General features: G+C 36.2%; 1 protein-coding gene across 3 annotated transcripts in view; it reads right to left on the bottom strand.

Moving 5' to 3' along the window:
* Positions 1 to 11618, bottom strand: part of LOC129240212 (laminin subunit gamma-1) — a 33597-nt gene extending 21979 nt beyond the window's left edge. Inside the window, exon 1 of one of the 3 annotated variants that reach the window (XM_054875859.1) lies at positions 11522 to 11618. The gene's annotated coding sequence lies outside the window, so the exon portion shown is untranslated. Of the gene's footprint in view, positions 1 to 11489 lie in introns of all 3 variants that reach the window. The other 2 variants (XM_054875858.1, XM_054875857.1) reach the window with 2 other exon arrangements.
* Positions 11619 to 13600: the final 1982 nt, after the last annotated feature.

The raw sequence follows: 13600 nt of genomic DNA, 5'->3' as shown, positions 1-13600 counted from the left end.
CAAATCGGCCAATTGTCATCTGGTTTTAATAGCTCGTACCAAATCATACCACGCTGATCCCAGAAAACACACAGCATTGCCTTGCGACCGAAGCGATTTGGTTTGGCCGTTGTTTTTGGCTTGTGGCCGGGCGGACCATACGATCGTTTACACTTGGGATTGAAGAAATACACTCATTTTTCATCACCCGTAACGATTCGATGCAAAAAAGACTTCCTTTTGAACCGGGAGAGCAGCATTTCACAAGTGGTTTCACGATGTCCGCAAATCGTAGTTTGAAGGCACGAAATTCGACATTTTTAAGCGACAAAAATGCATTGTTGTATGAAATGTAACGAACAATGAACTGAATATTGTTGACAGATGACAGACGAAAAAAAACAAGACATTTGGAAAGGTTTAAAAATACTCCTAGCGACATCTATGAACTAATAACTGAAAGTCACACTTCATAGGTATATACCTGGTAAAATACAAATCATAAATAGAAAATTCCCGATAAGGTGGTGCTAACGGGTCTCAAATCATACTAGCTTTCAAGTGGGAAGCAACAATACACACCCACAAAATTTCATTGAAGTCGGTTTGGTGGTTTTGGAGATTAGCATACATGAACATAGGACACATAATTTTCATATACATTAAGTATTAAGAAGAAGAAACAGATTTGTATTTTCATATATGCGTTTATTACTTTCAAATAAGTACTTACTTACTGTTATGAAGTAACTACAATTTTATGTGACAGACTGTACGTAGTTATGGATATATGCACACACATACATACACATGTATATGAACATTGAGGGATATTCGCACTTGTCCTATGCACGAGTACAATAGCTTCCAGCAAATGAACGCCCTCCATACTCTAATGGATGATGATGACTTCATTCCTTAATGCCATTTTTGATTGACTGCAAATCAGCAAAGCATATAGTCAAACAAGCAAGCAGTCGAATCGCGTTGTGAATTGGAAATATTCTCTTGCATGCATATGAATGTATGTACGCAGACATATACATTACCTCGATGATGTTATGATTTGTAGGTGTAGTGACGCGATATGTGGTTGGCAACGACTCGCGGGATTAGGCTATGAAGTGGACATTAGTGCAAATTCCGACATTTTAAGTTTTAATTTGAACACATTTTTGAATAGTTTGAATTAATTTAACATTGCAATGCTCAATTACATTGCTCAGAAAAGTTGTACTACTACACACAAGGCGAATAAATGTACACACATATGCGCATGTAAATATTTTGCACATTTCCGCCACAACAGATGTGGGATGATATCATCATCTCATATATATAAGGCTGGGTCTTATTTCTGTGATTGAACACACAATTCTCCTTCTCCTTAAAAGCTTCTTTCGTTATAAGAAATCATAGAAAAGGCGAAGCAGAGAGAAATATTTATATACTATTAATATCGGCAGACAGTTCCGATTAGGGGGTTCAATCCGAGCGGCGGACAAAAGTAAGCAACAGATTGTTTTGTTGTCTATTTTCTCAGATTAGTTGACTCTTAGAAAGCTATGGCGTGACTCCAACTGTGTTTTCGCCAAGAAAAAGTTGATCATAACAAAGATTTTAGCTTAAGTCCAATGTAATGATATCTAAATATCAGTGCAAATTATTTTTAACTGCAAATATAGTACAAGCACCACAAATTAGGTGAAAAGCTTGCGTCTTTGAATAATGCATTTATATACACAAGTTGTGGCCATCAACGCCGAATGGCTTGGTGCGTTACCAGGTATCAGGTTCGAAACCTAGGGAATGCAACATCAAATGATAGATACAGTTCTTTTCTAATAAAGGTCGCCCCTCGGCAGGTAATGGCAAACCTTCAAATGTATTTTTGTCGCGAAAAAGCTCCTCATAAAAAACTATCTGCCGTTCGTAGGTGACCTAAAACTGTAAGCCCCTCCATTTGTGGAACAGCATCAAAACGCACACCATAAAACAAGAAGACCAGTTCTACCAAACACCCAATAAAGGGTGTAAGCACCAATTATAGATACTCGTATGCTTGAAAGCTACACCTTTTAACCAGTAATACCTACATATTTTCTCTTTAATAGTTCATTTCACTCACGCAGTCTTATCTCGATCCATCAAAGACGAATTCACAAAACATGAGTCCACTATAGCATCTGATTTGTTTTCTTTCTTTTTTTCTTGCGAGATGGAATGCTCAATTGACCTGCTTCTTTGTTGATACCTTATGTGTTTTTTTACATACGCATTTAAATTTCAATATTCGAACAACGAAATTGGAAAAATGAAATACTATTTATACATACAGGGATGATAGAATACAAAGGTGCGTCTTCCGAATTCACTGTGTCGTCTGAGCCCAATTATAATATAACACAAGGTGGCGCCTCCCGATTTTGCTGTCCTGTTAGAGCCCATGATTAAACGAACAAAAGTAAGGGGAATTACTTGTTTGTGAAGAGGAAGAGCAGGCGAAAACAATGGAAACAATCAATCACACAAGAAATTCTACGCACACACACACACCTTCTTGCCACGGCGTCTTTGGCATAAAAACGCAAAAAAAACTGTATTTGGAGGCATTATATTAATTTGTAGTTTCACAATTAAACATGCGGCACTTCGTTTTCATTAGTTTGTTTAGTTTAAATGTCACAAATCGCAATACTACCAAGCCATTCAGTGAATTTTCACAAACATGCAATTTCTTCTCCTTTTGTTTGTTTTGTATTTATAAGACGTCAGACTTGTCAACACCGTGACAATAAAATAACTATTTTAAGAAGACGCCACCGTTAGAACTAAATTCGCCTGGACCGTAATCGTACAGGCCAAGGCGAATTGAGTACTGAAGGTGGCGCCATTAACCAACAGTTAGTTTACTCTGACATCAGCTCCCTTTGCATTACAAAGCAAACAAAAGTAGGAGAAATTGCATGTTTGTGAAAATTCAGTCAATGGCTTAGAAATATTTTGATTTGTGAGATTAAAATTAAATAAAGTAATGCAAATGAAGTGCCGCGTGTTTAATTGTTAAAGCACAAATGAATATAAGACCTCCAAATGCAGTTTTTATGCGGAAGAGGCCGGGGCTAGAAAGTGTATGTGTGTGCGTATAATTTCTTGTGTTTGGCTGTTTCCATTCCTTTCGCCTACTCTTCTTCTTCACAACAAGTAATTCCCCTTCCTTTTGTTTGTTTATTGATGGACTCTTACGACACAGGCAATTCGGAAGGCGCAATCTTCTTCTCTATCATTCTTGCGTACAGACCAACCTTGAATGAAATAATAAGCGCTTGGTGTGGATAACGAATAATTTTGCGAGGTAGTAGTTTCTTCTTATATTCTTTAAAGCAAAATATCCCCAAACCATAATGGCAATTTGGGCGCTATTAGAGTTAATCCGTTGGTTTTAAATGAAATAATATACAACTTTTCGGACACTAAGACAAACAATGGCTATAAGTTTTTTAAGATAATTATTTTGCAGAATGAAGTAAGAAAAACTATTACAATGGGGTGTTTTAAAGCGAAGGCAAACGGTCGAATAACCCATTTATCAACAATATTTTTGCCAAATTCAGTGGTTTCTAAACTGGTACCGAATTTAAATAAAATTTTGTACATTTGAATGTGAAGAACCGATTGCCTACATGAGCATGGCAGAAGAGTCTTGATCCGGTAATCATAAATGTTTACTCTGATTTTGTTGACACTCAAAACGGAACTCAACAAAGTTCCTTAGGTCCTTATTTCACTATCTTTGACATTTTGAATAATCTCTAGCGTTCAGGGCTTACTGTTTTGCTGCTCGAACACTTTTGAGAAAGAGAAAGGGGTTTTTATTTTGGGTGAATGGTTTGTGGTTAAAATGGTTTTTGTTTTTAAGGAGTGTGCGTTGCTTACTTTGCAGATATTCTCTGTTTCACAGAGCTTGTGGAAATCACGAAAGAATACGAGTTCAACTATTATATACAATACTTATACATACTATATGTATACCTTAATATTTTTAGTTAGACGAAGAATAAAAGTAGCGACGGAAAAATAATTGTTGTCATGCAAACAATTTTTAATTATGAAGGGTGCTCCCCCTAGAATTTGGTAATTTGAACTCTCGATTTATTTGACTTTGCCAGTTTAAATAACACCTGTGACATACTAGAAATTTAGTTTGTGGTTAGAGATTTACAAAATGGGTCGATTTTCGTTTGAACAAATTTAGTAAATATTGAAAAAGTATTCGAAAGCCTTGGCAAGTGGAATATATAATATATATATATATAATTGGCGCGTACACCCTTTTTGGGTGTTTGGCCGAGCTCCTCCTCCTGTTTGTGCCGTGCGTCTTGATGTTGTTCCACAAATGGAGGGGCCTACAGTTTTAAGCCGACTCCGAACGGAAATGCCTGCGGAGGGGCGACCGCTATTAGAAAAATGTTTTTCTTAATTTTGGTGTTTCACAGGTTCGAACCGACGTGTTCTCTGTGATTTGCGTATGGTAATCACGCACCAACCCATTCGGCTACGGCGGCCGCCTGCAATACTCAGCCCAAATTTTAATATACTGGAAGCTGTGACTTATTTATTCAGTTAATAATCTATAAATGCAGTATTTCTTACAGACTATGAGAAACAGATAATGGTGGATAATACTCTGAATATCTAGAGATCTCCTTCAGTTTTCGGCTCCCCGACTACTGCTGTGTCTTTGAGGCTGAACTGATGGGAATAATGAATGCCATGACTCTGGTATAGTGTAATGCGATATCTGGAAATAATATCTAAATTTTCACTTTTAGCCAGACGAGGATAAAATACTTTAGGCTGGCAGAAACCCATTTAGAGGGTAACTGCAAAGCCGATGAACTAGCGAGACTCGGAACCAAACTGCCCGATGAGTTCATAGACAATGATATAGGTACCTTTACAAACATGTAAGCTACTTATCTTTGATGAAATTGTAAGAGCGTAAGGGTGTTTTTTTAGAGGTTAGGTTTTCAAGTTGGCACTACTTTTTTCGTAGATGGTCTTTTTGACAGCTGTCACTTGATTTATGCTCAGTTTGGTTTGCCATTTCATAATGAATAGACTTACACCTGAAAAACGTTTGCAAATCGTGCAAATTTGGCCCAAAACGAAATGGCCACCGATTCCGATTTTCACAAGAAAATTTTGTTCAGCGATGAAGCTCACTTTTGGTTGAATGGGTATGTCAATAAGCAAAATTGTCGCATTTGGAGTGAACATAATCCACAAGCCATTGCTGAGACACCGTTACATCCTCAAAAAGTCACTGTTTGGTGTGCTCTATGGGCAGAGGGAATCATTGGTCCATATTTCTTTAAAAATGAAGCCGGCCATAATGTTACAGTCAATGGAGAGCGCTATAGAGCCATGATTAATGACTTTTTCGTGCCTGAATTGGACGATGTTGATGTGGACGACCTTTGGTTCCAACAAGACGACGCTACATGCCATACAGCCAACGCAACAATCGATTTATTGAAGGAAACTTTTGGTGAGCGCATTATCTCGCGCCGTGGACCTGTGGCGTGGCCTCCAAGATCGTGCGATATAACACCGCTGGACTATTTCTTGTGGGGCTATGTGAAGTCGCTTGATAGCCCGAGACGCAGATAAGCCCGAGACGATTGACGTCTTGGAAGAGAATATTCGGCGCGTTATTGCTGACATACGGCACCAATTGCTGCAAAAATTGGTCGAAAATTGGGCCTCTCGGCTGGAATTTATTCGAGCCAGCCGCGGCGGCCACTTGCCCGAAATCATTTTTAAAACATAATGGCAAACCCTTATCTTTATAATAAAGCTAAACTCTTGGCCATAACATTAAATTATATACGTTTTATTTCATCTTGAAAACCTAACCTCTAAAAAAACACCCTTTAAATGCTATATCAGTATTTCATACATATGTGTGTACATGAAATGATTGCCAAACATAACTTGAACGGATTATACATAAGAACCTTAAGCTTGATAGTGTTTAAGAAATCCAAACAAATGATTATGCAATCTCAAACTACATGGGAAAATATTATACAAATCTCACACACACTCGCACACAGGCAATATGAAATTGTAAGAACCCTGCAGGTACAACTTCCGGTTCAGAAGTGTTACGTTTTTGTCAAATCCGAACCACTCCGCTTCTCATGTTGGCATAGCAACTACTGCCGCTAAAGTGTGGCAGTGTCGAAGAAGAAAATTTACGCAAGCAATCGGTCTTACGACCGCATAATGGCTTTTGATAGGAAAATTCCTGGTTAGAGTCCAGCTGGAAGATGATGCTTTTATTCTTGCCTTTAAATCAATAAATGGATGTGATGTATCCTACTTCATTTGTAATATAAAATTAAATATACAATTTATATTCTTAAGGTTGAGTACAAATATTTAAAAAAAACAACAAAAAATTTGCCCGCCTCAGGAAACGAGCTTAAGCGAGCGAGTTGTAGTTTTGTTATAAATGACTCGCCAAAATAAATAAATTTGCCAAAATAAGAAAAGGGTCATCTTAAAATGAATTTAAAATCTTAGTCAAATTTATAAGATAAAAATACACGAAAATCAAAAGAAATTTCTTTTAATAAATAAAAACGAATTGCAGCACAAGATATGTCAAATCAGTGATTTGAAACTAAAATAATTTAACTCAATCTAAAAAATAACACTATACAAATTTAAAAGTTTTTATTTTTATTTTTATTTCTTGAAAAGCACTACTTATAGAATATGGTTTCTGGTATTATGATTTGTTTTCATTAAACAAACTTTCATGTTTCTATGGAATCAAAGAATATGGACATACTATTAATGCTCGCCTCGTAAGGTTGATCTCTTTGATGAAATTGCTTTGCCGGCTCAGTTGCCTTTGAATTTAAGAATTATTCTTGTTTTATTGGCACAACTTTTCTCATATAATTAGTCAAATTTAATACTGGTTATAAATTACCAAAAAGTGCAGAGCGCAATAGAGCTTAGCTATCGAATTTAATGTTGTAAGTACGGCCGAATCAGTGAAAAAAAATACAGCGTAGGGCGAGTCAAACCACCTGTGCAAAATACATCAGTTACTTATATGAAAGAAAGAAACTATTCAAGTTTCTAAAGTCTTTACGAGCGCATCAGTTCAATATTTGCGTATTTTCCTGCAGGGGAGCGATGAAAAGGCGATGACTTTCATTCAGAACACACATCCGCTGCCGGGTGATTTCGGATCTTGTGTTTTTTATATTTTATATTTTATTGTTATTGCTTTTGCTTTCTAAAGCGATACAGGCCAGTTCCTTTTAAGATAAGCTTTTTGAGGTTACGAGTATGAAATATTGAATGAAGCCCAGCATCGTGGCACTCACATAGAACAATGTTCACTTGTTTGTATGTAATGTATGTTTATTAGGTTAGTTCAAAAAAAAAAAAAAAATTATACGGATTCTAAAACTTTGTCTGCGTTTTTTGTTCCCCGCAATGTATGATTGCTAGTCAGTCTGAGGTGGATAAAAGGTTGTAAAAAGGGAAAAGTGCTATTTGCATTAATTACAGACACTCGGAAAAAAGAGCCACGGACAAAAGCAAAATATTATATTCTCTTCTCTATAGATTTTTTTACTCGGCTTTGAGCCGGATTTTAAAGTTTTCAATGTACAGAGGCGCCCAAAAGCCTTTCTTAAACGTGAAATCAACACTCCCAGGCCAAAGCTTTTTGAACTGCCCATCCACCTTTGCCGGTGTAAAGGGGCACATGAGTGGATATCTAGGGAAGCTTCCATTTTCTCCGAAAGAGTTCTAAAAACTTAGTCAGTAATGGTTGTCGGGTCTACTGCCAGATTTTCGTTTGGACATGCTGTTTCTGGGTTGGAACTGGAAGACTTTATTTGATGCTGATAACATAAAAAGCTTGACAACGCTTTAAGAGTTGAAATGTTTACGAACTCGTGCTTCAATCTTGAAAGGGAAATAAGCGAATATTTCTTAGCCGATTGGCTGAAGCGCGCGTGTTGGCCGAAAGGTGATAACTTTGTACCAGATTCCGGCTATTCATTTTATTTTGTGCCTTATAAATCGAAGAAGTTTTACTTGCTTACATGAATTTACATGTGATTATTTGTGTTTCAAGAACAGTTATTACAGCCATTGAAAACAACCGTTTGGTACAGCCTAGCCCATAGGAATCATCGGCTCATATTTCTTCAAAATGGAGGCTGGCACCAATTTAACAGTAAATGGCGAACGATATCGCGCCATAATAAATGACTTTTTGTAGCCGAAAATTGAAGTCCGTGACCTCCATAATGTTTGGTTCGAAGAAGACGGCGATACTTGCCATACAGCCCGTGAAATAATTGATTTACTGCGTCGTCGTTTCGGTGAGCAATTTATTATTTGGCCACCCAAATAGTGTGATATCACCCCTTTTGACTTTTATATGTGTGGGTATGTAAAGTCTAAATGCTTTGTGGATAAGCCTGATTCGATTGAGTGATTGGAAGCCAACATTATTAATGTTATTCACGAGATACCGATCGAGGTTCTCCAGCGAGCCATTCAAAATTGATGTTTACGGTTGGTCGAATTACGACATAGTTGCGGCTAACATTTCAAAGGGATTATATTTAAAAAATAAATGTCATGCATGGTTCTACACAAAAATAATAAATATTAACCAATTAATTTCAATTTTCGTTGATTTATTTCAATTTAAAATTCGATACCTCTAAATTGATCACCCTTAATATCTGATATATTTCTAAATTCCACCCCTATATATTTTTTATTCTGTATTTTATTTATAAAATTGTTATATCCATATTGAAAATATTTCCAGGGTTATAATTTGCTGTGCGCCTCACTCAAATTTTTGAAACATACAAATTTTCCCATGCAAATTAGAACTAGTGATTAGACTTGGAACGAGCGTTTACGTGCGTGCGTTTGTATGTACATGCAATCATATACAGACCAGTGATGGTAAATGATTTTTTGAAAAATCCCTACACAGCCCAAAAATATTCCCTACGCTTACAAAAAATTTTCCCTATACAATTCCCTACATTTTTTTTCCTGTGTTTACACTATAATGAGGCACTTGCAACGTCAAAATTGAATTATTTGCTTAAGTTTTGGAGCTATTTTGACACTTTATAATAAAAACAAATTTTATTTCAAATATATATAATTACACATATTTATTATATTATAAACACAAATGTAAAGAAAAATTCAGCAAAAATTCAGCAAAAAGACTAAAAATTAGACTTTTTCATTACATTCAGTTCTGTTTAAAGCAAGGCAGAGTTTTTATTTTTTCAGAATCTGGCACGGTTTCTTTTAAGAGTGGGATTAAATGGTTCACCACTTGCAGCGCGACATTATGCTCAGCGAAGAACATGATAAGTCTTAATTCGAAATTTCTGGAACCATTTGGTTTACTCAATTTTTTCTTAAAAAACTCTGTTTATTTTAGGTGTCTTTTTTATTGCCTTCATATTTTTTTTGGTGCATTTCTGATTCGGCGTGCTTCTGAAAATCAGACTTGCCGCAGTTCAAAACTTTGTCGCACACAGCGCATTTTCATTTGAATGGATCGTTAGCCACAGCTTCCAACCAGCCACTAAAATTGTCGTCGTCAAGCCACTTGTTATTGAACTTTTGTTTCCGATACTTGCATGGTTTTTTCTGGTGTTCCTCCGAAGAGCCAGTCGAAGAGGGGGAACTCATATATAAGTATATATGCATTTTAAATATAAAAAAAGCTAAAACTAAATTATTTGCAAATTTACTTCAAAAGTGAAAAGCACCAGAAAACTAACAATTTTCGCGCGAAGAAAAATCGCGTTAGCGTTAACGAAGAAAAAAAAAACGGCAATGTTGCCAAATTAACGCTTTTAAAAGTATTCTGCCATAAAGAAAAAAAGTCTGGCATGAAACCTTACTGCGGATTTTTATTTTAAATGAGCTTTTCTAATTTTTCCCGCTATTTCAAATTTTTTCTGTCCTTCTTGAAAATTCCTTACATTTACAGAATTTAACAAAATCTGCCCTTCTTTTCCCTACACCCACATTTTTCGACAAAAATCCCTACATGTAGGGAATTGTCCCTACATTTACCATCACTGTATTACAGACAGGTAGATCTATATTTGTGTATGAACACTGATTATTTGGCCGTATGAGTGTTTTCACAATAAAAGTAACTTGAAACATATAATTTTTGAAATATATTATTTTAGAATTTTTAAAACTAATGCTTTGGAACAGCCTTTATATTGGCACGCCTCTTTTATACTGAAGACACATTCAAGGTTCTTTTAAAATTCGCTTTGAGTTATTTGTATTGGGATATATTTATTTAAATATACGCACAATAATTGTAAATATTTAACTTTTAATTGCATTATTTTTATTATATAAAAATTTTTTATCTTGAGCCGTTTAAGCCAACTTTAGAGTTTGTTTTTGTATTTCTCTGTGTTTTCCCCATCTTTATTGTGCATTTTGTTTTTGTCCACACTTTGCATCTCTTATTTCTCGTCATTTAACACCTTTTGTATAGCGATTGCCTATTGAGTATCGTCGCCGATTGGCAAGCCATTGATTGCTCTCTGAGTTGCATAGGTGTAGTAGAAAAGTTTGGAGACTTGATCGCTCCAACGCTAGCCTTAAACTACCTTTGACTTCTCACTTCGTTTACCGCACTCCAAATTGATTTAGGGTAAATGCACTGGGAGACGAAATACACAAATGAATAATGAATAGTACGGCTACTTTCGAGTTGTAAGATACAAAAACATTACGAGCATGTTTTATGCTCGTTTTTATGTAGCTATCAGTGTATTGTTGTTGTACTGCAGTTTTTTCAGAGAATGCACTTAGTTATCACTCATTTGTAGTTTTTGTTTTTGGCTTTTTGGGTTGATCGAAATTTCCACGAAAATAATGGCATGTAATTCTAGACGGTTTTATATCTTCTCGCATATACATGCAGATACAGATATATGTATATCGTGTCGTGTATGCATTATCACATGCATAAGTGTGCACGTATATATAATTTAATATTATATAGAGACTTTTTTCAACATTTTCTAGTAAATTTAATAATATTTTTCACATTTCGCCTACAAGACACGCATTTTCTGTTGCTTTTCACATAACATTATACTGAACTCCTCCCAAATTTCACACTTCGAAGAGAAATATGCGATACAAAAATGCTATTTTGATTTCATTTCTTTGAGTTTTTAAAAAAATCGTTTGTTATTAAAATTTTTATGCACTTTTAATTTTACAACATCCAGTCACCAGTTGCACTGTATTTCATTTTAAGTTTCACACAAAAGAAATTCGCAGTGTTCAGATCTGTTAGCCGGATACCGACATTAGTAGTCTCCCACATACACACAAACACAGACACACAATCTTATGTAGAATTCTTGAATAGCTCATTTTTGTTGAACCTTTTTTATTTTTGATTTCTTTACTTCACTACCAGCGTATTGAGCCTTTCCTTTGCAATCCAGCCCGATTCGAAATAATCCGTAAACTGTGCGTTTGCTCTGGCGTCCAATGCTCAACTGAATTGCTTTATTGCTTGTCGAGTAAAATGAAACTCTACAAGATCCCGACTGCGATGTGTATTATTTTGCCTTGGGCTTGGTTGTCTTGCCAATTGCGCGCTGCTCCGCTTGGACGTGCTGAGGCATTATCTCGCATCATGCGGCATCTCAGTGCTTTGACTTGGACTTCTCACAAATCCAACTGGTACGATCACATGTTGTTGTTTTTGTTTTTTTTTATGCTATAGTTTTGCTTTACAAGTATTGTAGATAAATGAGTATTGTGTTTGTTTTGTGTGTCGGCGGCACATACTCACCCTGCAGGAAAGTCTACTAACATCGAGCGGGTGTGTTTCTATTGTAGCGTAAAAACAACTGATGCGTTTTATACAGTTATGCTCTAGAAAATGCTAGTTGCACTTTTGCACGCTATTTTGTTGTTGTTGTTGTTGTCGGCGGGATATAAATCCGGGCCATTCCGATAACGCAGAATGGACTGTCCTGGAAATGTGCACGTTCTGCATAACATTTTCGATCAAGCTGCAATTCCTGAACCGGAAGACGAGAATTACAAATTTCGGCGAAAATTTAATAAAAAGTACCAACGTATCGAGTGAGCCACTTGCGAATATTATGTTCCATATTTATCCTCAATCCTCTCCTTAACATTAAATACATCAGACCTTTGCAACCTAATACCGGGGCGCATTTTCAAATTTCAAAATAGTCCCCGATCTTCAGATGATTTTTATGAGAAGTCTTTCAATATAGAAACATACACGTGAGTCTACTATTGCCTCTCTTCTAAATATTACGTCAGCAAATTAGCTGATTGTGTCAAATTAACTTAGACGGGCAAGCGGTTCGCGGATGTTCTGTGCAATCTTTACCGCGGTTGTCCACTCAAGAATACACGGTAGTAATATGCGAGAAAAAAATTTGTCTGAGTGAGTTGATTCTCATTTGGCGGAATACCAAAAAAAAAATTTTTTCTTGAAGCTGGTACATCGCATATTAGTACGGGCTACTTTTATCGCCGAATCGAAACATTTGCCGAAGCCGACACCATAATAAACTTCTCAAAAACGTCGACAATTAAATACTAATGAGCTATTAGCAAATACTCTTGGAGTTATTGAGAGACAGAGCGAAAAAGGAAATTTGTTGAAAGAGGTCGGTGAATTTTTGAAAAAATATTAGGTTTCATTACAGAATTTGCGCCGTTCGTGCTATTTCTAAAGACGATACTAGGGTCTTCAGGTTCGAATAAAAGAAGTAGAAGAATTGGGCACTTCGACGACTTAAGACGTAACTCAGTTCAACAATGATACAAATTTGCTTAAATCATATAGATTTTTACATGTTTATCTAAATCGTTTTACTAAATCGTCTTATAAGAAAACTACAGAGGTGAACGGAGGCAAATTATTAACTACAGTATGGACTTTTTTTTTTTTTTGGCCCCCAAAATGTTTTTGAAATTTTTGAGTAGGTTACCCTTAACATAGGTTAGGTTAAGTTGTATTGACTGATAGCCCATTGATATCACATGGTAAGCTTGTCCCTTGAAACCAACTTAAAATTAAAAAAAAATTTAGTAGGCCTCTTATTTCTATAATGCTGGGATCTTTCAACTCTTTAAAAAGTCTCTATCTAAAGTGGTGAGCCTTCGTCTGTATAGAGCAGGACAGTGGCCAGAAGGTGCGAGATTATCTCTTCCTCCTCTTCGTTTAGACAGCGTCTGCTGAAGTCATGTGTCTGGACGTATAGTCTCTGAGGGTGTTTGCCTTTAAGACAGTACTCGGTTATAATAGAAATCAGTGAGCTAAGGCTAGGCTTAGTTTGGCTTAGCAGGGATGCTGTGCGTTTAACATTGACAGCCAGCCACAATTGTGGAGCGATCCTGCAGGTGGGCTACGTATGTAATTTTTCACTCGGTTTTCCTAAAATTTCTGAAAAATAAGTGTCTTACATGTTTGTTTGGGTTATCATCATTATTTTCAATATTGTCG

The sequence above is a fragment of the Anastrepha obliqua genome, chromosome 3 (genome assembly GCF_027943255.1).
Source record: "Anastrepha obliqua isolate idAnaObli1 chromosome 3, idAnaObli1_1.0, whole genome shotgun sequence".
Taxonomy (NCBI): domain Eukaryota; kingdom Metazoa; phylum Arthropoda; class Insecta; order Diptera; family Tephritidae; genus Anastrepha; species Anastrepha obliqua.
Note: the sequence above shows the minus strand (reverse complement) of the source record. Positions and strands in the feature narration are given on the sequence as shown.